This window comes from Cygnus olor, chromosome 7, assembly GCF_009769625.2.
Source record: "Cygnus olor isolate bCygOlo1 chromosome 7, bCygOlo1.pri.v2, whole genome shotgun sequence".
Lineage (NCBI taxonomy): Eukaryota > Metazoa > Chordata > Aves > Anseriformes > Anatidae > Cygnus > Cygnus olor.
Window position 1 is genome coordinate 26,910,874 of NC_049175.1, and position 8,303 is coordinate 26,919,176.

Consider the following 8,303-nt stretch of genomic DNA (forward strand, 5'->3'; position numbering starts at 1 on the left):
CACCAGGATATATCCAGAGCTTAGCAGTCATAACTTTGCAAGTAGATTCATAGGCAGCAACAGACTTACGAATCAAAAGCATCTTTGTATTTCAGCAGAAAACATTTCAAATTTCTCCTTTTACCTAGACAATAAAATTAGGACTCAAAATCACAGTGCATCCTGCAGCAAGTCTCCCATAATGAAATTAAAAAGATAACAGCAAGCAAATCAGAAGTATACAACCCATCTTTATAAGCAAAAATAAATCCTCATCTCCATGAAAGGATAGGCCTAAAATACAACCTGTCTTGAAGATGACCTTCAAAGGGAGAATAAAAAAGAAAAAAAAATGGGAATAAGTACAAGTGCAAAATGCCCCCAATAAGAAAGATTTGCAGAGGTCATTCTACAGAATAGATTAGTATAAATTAAGTTTTAAATAACTGTTTATAGCCCTTACTGGATCATTCCCAATTCACCATTACTCAGGAAAACAGAGCAAGTAAGGTAAATTACATTTAATTTTGACTTGAAGAGATTCACAAAGTTCTGTGTCTTACAACAAAAAGTTAGGAAATGGTTCACATAACTAACCAACTCAATCTTCCTTCAATATGTCTGTGTGAAGTTTTTGCAGACCTGGAAAGTCCATCATACAAATTCAAATGGTCATTTGGAGCAGGGATAACAGAATTGAGATGTAAGTTCCTCCTGACTACCAAATGCCAACTTTTGGTAGCGTTTGTCAATATAGACAGCATTAATTTGCTATCTAAAAGCCCTGAATTTAAAGCAAAAACATAATGAGGGTAAAGGGTTAAATCTCAAACAGAAACAGAAAAACCTACAAAAAAAGGCCTTGTTACTGACTTTATATATATATAATATATACACACGTGTATATGCATGCATGTAATTTCCTCTTCCCAGTAACTCTGAATCCTTTAAATGAAGCATTTAAATACAGCACTGAACAAAACAGGAATTGAGAACATAAGTAGAAAAAGAGAGGCAATCCAGTACCAAATGCACAATATAAGTTAAGTGAATAGACTGTTGCAAGCAACAGTGGCTTGCAATTGTGGGCATTTCTTTCATCCTCCAGGTTTCCTTTCTGTTTGGCCAGCTAAAAATGTATTCCTATATATCATAAAAGCTTCCACTCCTACAGTCTATGTGATCTATGTCATCATTGAACTATTCAGCTGGGTTTAAGGGTAGGACATTTTCCAAGAACGTTACTGCTGTTTTAGAAACAGGACTCCTTTCTCTACTGAGCCCTTTTTTGTTTTTCTTCTAGCTCACTTAGACAAGAGAGAAAGGAAAAGATCAACACAGACAACTAATTTCATCATTCAAATAGTTACTTATAAGAAAGGATGAGGGAAAAGCCTAGATAAATTGCTGTCTTTGGAACTAATACGCAGTTTTGTGGAATAAATATAATTAGTTAGAGATTGATAATATCCACAGACTGGGACACTGAGTTCATGGGTGCTTTACAAATATACAAAGCAGGACATCTAATGCTTTTATATTCATAGAGCAAGTCCTCCTGACCTCTCTGGGAATGGAAAGCCTGTACAATGAGAGAATTTGACCCTCAGGATGGCTTACAGAATTGCTTGTCCCCTCAATTACCCTGCTCACATATGGGGAGCTCAGAGAAATGCATCACACCATAATATGATTGTCCCTCATTCAATCTAGAAAGATCATTATCTCTGAAGTTAATAGTACAATATTTAACCCAGCAGAGTGTATTTAGAGTTCCTATTAAACAACAATATTGAACTAAGCAATAACCAGCCCTTGTCTTAGCTATTTATGATTCCTGCAATATATTAAATGCATCACTGGCTTTCTCATGTGGCATCTGTAAGCTCTTCTGACTAGTTAAATGCTCCAGCACTGATACTAGAAGGAGCAATCACTACATGACAATTTGCTGCTAATGAAGGAAGCAGATCCAAGACCTAGGTGACCTTCCTTTATCCACTATGCATTCTAATTTTTCTAAAACAAGGTTTATTTGCTAGGAAGAGAGAAGGAGGGGAGGAGTGTTCTGTTGATTTCATTGTTCCGCTCTGAAAGGAAAGAAAGATAAACAGATAATCATTCCTCTGTCTCCACTTTACATGAGACCTCACCCAGTACTTATGTCTGCTAAGACTGGAAAAGCTGAAGCATATAAAGCAAAGCTTCGATGCCTTTACATCTCGAGCGAAGCCACTCTGTGTGCATTGCTAGCTTCTATCTACACATAAATACTACTTTTTTCAAAGCCTCTTTTTTTGAGCACTTTGTGCTGCCAAAGAGACAACAGAAGACTCATCAGATAAATCCCATCCAGCAAAGAAAAACAATTGCACTTCTGTGCTCCTTCATACAGATGACATATAGTCCCTGGCTACTGCCAAGGGACAACACTGGCAGGTGTTGTCAACCAGGTGTTTGAAAACCAGCTTACCTAAACCTGACAATTCAGCTTAGTTGGCTCTCCCACCAACTTTCCTGAAAGATGAATTATTTCCTGTAAACTAATATCAAAGTCTTGAAGTGTGTGGCTAAAAAGCCCAGATTTGTACTTCCCTAAACCAGATACAGACAAAGCCTGTTTAGCCACATGAGCATACTGTGTTTATATATTGTTTAAATGGACTCCACAAATGGTGTGGCAATGTTTCTACTTCCTTAGTTTCTGCTATACGTCAGCCAAATCTGCTGTTTTTCCCATCATCTTTTTCTGAAATATCATTTGTCTGGTTGGCACTAAATACATATCACAATCCCCCGCAGAGGTAACCATATTTCAGGGGGAAGGGTGAACAGTATTCCTTCATCATGAAGTACCACGTGTGGAAATAAATCAATAAAGAAGTGAGTTAAGAAGAGTTCAGAAGCACATATATTAGTGGTAAGCTGACAAGGTGTAGGCACAGAAAGCTTTCCTTTAATTCTCTTCTCTTCCCTATCTTGCCAGAAACATCCCCAGTCCCACCCACAACCCAACACTTCCCAACAGTGATTAAAGTAAGAGATCTTTGCTTGAGCAACCTACTGCTGGGGTACCATGGAAATGGCAGACACAGAAACCTCAGCTGTCATCTTTCTAATGAAAGGCTGCAGTGATGATGAACACAGGCAAATTCATTATGAAAATGAGTGCTGATTCCTGATACGGGTGCTAAACACATATCTTGTTTTATCTCATCTCCCTCTTTTGCTCTAGCAAGCTCATTGCTCTGCTCATCCTCTACAGCATGGTAGAACTTCCACCTGCAGCTGATAGAAAGTGAGGATAATTGATTAGTGTGTAAGGAGGTCATTTAGATCTTCATTGGACTGAGGCCAGAGAAATGAGCCCATGGAGAAGGAAAAATGTCATTGAAAGAACTTGTAGATTTACAGAGAGAAGACTGTACAAGGAACGTCTAGGAATTACAAGGACAATAAGGACAGACTAAGAAAAGCCCCAGAGACATGAATATTTTCTTCCTACAAAGATGTGGATTTAAGACACGTTGCTGTCTGTTAGGACGGAGTTCAGAGAATCTCAGAGAGAAGCTTGAGAATGAGTTACAAGAGCCACAACAATTTGCACTTTTTCCTCAATTTTGCTTTCGAGCAGCACTGTTATGAAGGCAGTTGTTTATGGTGCAGTTAAAAATTAAGAGAACTGCACAAATAGCCCAGAAGAAGTGTACATGCATGCAGAAATGTGCAGGTAAAATATCATAAGAACTCAACATTCAACAAAATAGCCTTGAAAGGCTATATTACACACAGCTAGTGTTGGTAATGTTTATGACAACACTCCACACAGGAATTCCTCTACTCAGTTCAATAACTTCTGGAATGGTTGAATCTGCCCTCTTAGAAAACTATCTCATTGCAATTTAAAGATTGAAAATGATGGAAAACTTTGAATTTCCTCTGAGTGGTCAGGCCAAGTTGTTAATTACCTCTGTTAAAAAAAATAAATTAGAAATAAAAAAATCCTCCTTTCATTTTTAATTCATCAAGTTTCAATCTCCAGCTACTGTTTCTTGTTATGACTTTGTCTAAAATTAATGAGCCCTCTCCCACCTCTGTGCTATATACTTGACATTCTCCCTGGAGATACTGAGAGAATGTGATCAAGTTACCTTTTAACCTTATTATAGATGGGAGCAGCAAAAATTCTCCTATGATGCCTCCCTGTACACTTCCTAATGCTGAACTTTAGGAAGCAATTTATTCTCTTTCCCTATGCAGGGCTCTCTTGGGAGATTTTGCAATTAGTGCCAGAAATGGTGGCTGTTCTCAAACACAGATCTGCCAACATAGGTGGGGGCTGAAACCATCTGATCAGTTCTATGCACCTCAAAATTCAGCTTGTGGAAGCAAAGTTTCCATGTTCAGGTCACAGAATTCCTCAGCCTATACATGAAGATCCAAGCTCTCATATCACTTTTACAGCCTTTCCCCAGCAGCATCAGCACAAAGAAAACAGACTTATGAAACAGTGTGAAGGGAGAGCAAAAGTGCAGGGGACACCATGCAGAAAGAGTTCACTTGACATCTCTTACCTTTACAAACCCTGACACTTAAGTTTCTCTTCCTCCTTTCTAAATCTGAATGACACCTTGACCATGAAATCCAGTAAGTGCATGGGATCAACCCATAAAATTAACCACTTAAAATATTCTTAGAGGAATGGGAGCTGGCAGTCTCATTCATTTTAATGAAGTTTACAACCTAGAATTATGTTCTTAGTCTGCATTCCATATCACACTGAATATCAGAGGGCAAAATTAGCTCAGTCGATTGCTTTTTTTTTTTTCTTTCCTGTCTTCCCTCTCTTCCCAAGTTTCCTCTCCCTGCAATGGAGTGAGAAGTGACTTCCAAAGGGCAATTCATTCTAAAACTGGTACCTAAAATAGGTGGATTGAATTGCCATGTTATTTTCATATCATAGAGAAGGACCTTAACTACTTAACTGATTTCAGAGGCATACTTTTTTTGTTTAAATTACAAGACATAAATCCCATTCTTATTGCCATCAATTCAGGTTTTATGTCTCATACTATTCTCTCATTCAGGGAGAGGGATTTTATTGAAGAAAGTCACACATCAAATAATTAACACAAATTTTAAAAAATATGGTACATTCTACATTCTCCAAGAACAGCTACTAAATAACAGATTTGAGCAACCTGGTCTAGAGGAAGGTGTCCCAGCCCATGGCAAGTACTTTGGAACTAGATGATCCTTAAGTGTCCCTTCCAACCCAAGCCATTCTATGATTCTATATCAATCCATCAATTCATTACAGTCCCTAATACTATGCTATGAAAACATAGATATAAGAAAAAAATACTTATTTCAGTAATTGGTGACTTATACTAAAGGTACAAAAGCAAATACTGTAGGGAAACTTCCCATTACTTAAAAAAAAAATTGCTTGCATACATCTCTCCCAGAGTACTAGTAAAATATCAAATGAAGACCCAGGGTGGGAAGTCCTTAATCACTACTGTGATCTTAATTGACATTGATTTTACATCCAGCTGAGAGTTCTTCATTTCAATGGGGGATACCTATTTTCACTGGATTAGAAATGACAACAATCCAAAAAAAAAGAGGCTAAAATTAAGCTTTTTTTTTTTAAGCTAATTCCTGAATAACCTAATAACTGACAGCAGCATTACTCATCACAGTATCTGAAGAGAAAATCTCCTGAGAGCAATCCTTTTTTCTCCTACTCAAAAATGCATGTTTTTCCTTTTATTCTTTCTTCTGGGCATAAGGAGTCAAAGATAGCTTCCTATATTTGTTCACAGTTTAAATGTGTGATGTGCTTGGATATGAAAACAACAGTTCCAAGTAGTTGTAAGGAGACTATATATGTGCGTGCATACTGACAGAACGTATAAGTAGGTATCTCCAGGAAGAAGGAAAACTCTAACAAACATCCCAGCATTATGCACAGAGTAGATAGATGCGCAAGAGCAAGTCAATGCAATCCAGCCACATTTAACTGATGTAATGTCTCATGCCACATTGGTGTGACAAAGTCAACTTCATGAGCTAATAGGAGGCAGAGCCTGACTTGAAAACTTAATTAAAATTTTGGGCTAGTCCAAATTAAACGAGAAGATTTTCAGTGGATCTCAGTGTATTTTACATCAAGCTTCTGAAAGACATTTAGCTGTCACTTGGATACAACCATAGGTAAATCCCACAAAAGCCTCCAAAACTGAAAGTAGGTTTTGAATGGAGCCCACTGGGCTCTGAAGCAATTTGCCATGACTTGGTGACCTGGAAAAAAAAAAAAAGGAACAATAAATCTGGCCTGGCTCAACTGTGCAGCTGATGGTTTGTTTTCAGACTGTACTCACTTTTCTCAGTGAATGAGATGAACCTGTGACCTAATACTTATCAGCTGCGCATTTCAATTCATGTGGAAGTCAGAAGGGATTAGCAGCTGTAGATCCACTCTCTAACTGTACATGGCTTGTAATTAGATGCACAAGATATGCTGCAGTTCTTGGCATATGTAAGCTTCCTAAGAACTCATTACAAGAAGAAACATAAAAAATAAAGAAAAATAGAAAATCCAAGGGGCGAGCTCAACATATTCTCAGAGAAAAACAAAAACAATACAAACCAAATTACAGTTACATTAAGCCTATTCTGTTGTATTTCCGCACTGACCTTTCATAATAATTTTCTGTTAGATCACAAATGGGGAACTGGCCCACTAGCGAGTTCTTTTGCTCAGATTTGTCCCATTCTGGCTCCTCCAGTTCCTTGACCTCAACTCATCCAGCCCTTTTTCTTTATCTCCTCTAAGGCTTGCATTTCCTGAATGGCTGGGAAGATGCAGATAATAAGCAAATCACTAGCAAATTATCATCTTTCAGCTCACCCTCTGCCCTCATCTGTACTGAGGTGGATTATGCCTGCCCGCATCTGACACCTGAGTAATTTCAAAAACCTCTGAGTGAGGGCCTAGACCATCATGGAAAGGCTGCTAAGACAATACTGTTGGTTTTACAAATACATGATTCAATCCACTGCTACATCCATCCTGCTATGAGCAACTGTGAAGTTAAGCACTGCATTAAACAATTATCTTTCATGGTAGAAAGGAGAGGTTTAGAGAGAAACATAAAATAAAAAGCTGCTACATTTTAAAACCTAACAGATCTAATTTGTTTCTCGACTAATCAAACATTGAAGAATTTTAATACCTGAGATCAGATTATCTGATTTGTAAGGACAGAATTGTCTTACTTGAATAGACTAATTTAAATTTTCTTCATTAAAAATATATATATATATATTATAACTTTCCTTTCTTTCCATTTTATATTATTCTATTCCAGGATAGAAAACTACAAATCATCAGTGCCATGCAGTTATCAATATTTAACATACCTGTTGATTTCTTTGTAGAGTTTCTCTTGTCTTTGCGAAAGAGGCCTGGAGGTCTGCTATTAATCAGATTCCTAGCTTTTTCTTAATGATGTGACAAAGAAGCAGGCATTTTGATTTAAGGGAACCTGAATTTCTTATTTGGGATCCACTGGGATGTATAATCAAGTTGGTGTAGCTAGAAGAGGATCAGAGTGTAATCAGAGTGTATCTCTATTCCCATTATATTGATATTTGGAGGATTGAGTAGTCATTACAAAAATCAAACCTAATTTAAGAGAATGAAATTTACTCAATTTAATTTGACAAGGGAATAATTATATTCTAGGAAGAAGTAATTTATTTTCAAGATCAGCATATACATACAGAACACAATAAGGTTTTGGTCCTGTAGTTTCTTTGTCAGACCACACAGGTCTGGAACACCAGCAATACCCAAAATAAGAGAGCAAAGCTACTACACTGCAGTCACTCCAAATTTAAGGGTTCTACTGCATCCTGGGTGATAAAATCAGTGTTGCCACAGGATGGAGTTCAGCTGTGAAGCATTCAGCTGCAGAGCACATTGCCACCCTACTGTACCAGAACAAAGAACTGTTGAAAAGATAGCTTAATAATTTGAGCTAACAATTAACAAGCTAGATACCTTTAATCTGAGTCCTCTAACATTTCAGGCATGTGAGACATTCAAATCATGTTAATATCCAGTATCCATTGTATTTAATGCCGGATATATAATTTTGAAAGACAAGCCCTGCAACTGTCCCCTAGGTGTGTGTACCCCATCAGATCTGATGATCACTGCTCCCTGAAGATTCTCTTGGGAGGCTGCTGTCAGTACCAGCAATTATCATTGATTGAGATGAGATTTGTTATGATGCAGACAACCTATCTAAGAA

The 8,303-nt window shown here is 37.5% G+C and overlaps 1 long non-coding RNA gene across 1 annotated transcript; it reads right to left on the bottom strand.

Annotated features, from left to right (window-relative positions):
- Positions 1 to 447: 447 nt before the first annotated feature.
- Positions 448 to 7,858, bottom strand: LOC121073427. Its single transcript, XR_005821704.1, has 5 exons — positions 7,771 to 7,858; positions 7,408 to 7,672; positions 6,682 to 6,839; positions 6,366 to 6,532; positions 448 to 6,285 (listed from the first exon to the last, which is right to left on the bottom strand). It is a non-coding gene; the product is annotated as an uncharacterized LOC121073427 (long non-coding RNA).
- Positions 7,859 to 8,303: the final 445 nt, after the last annotated feature.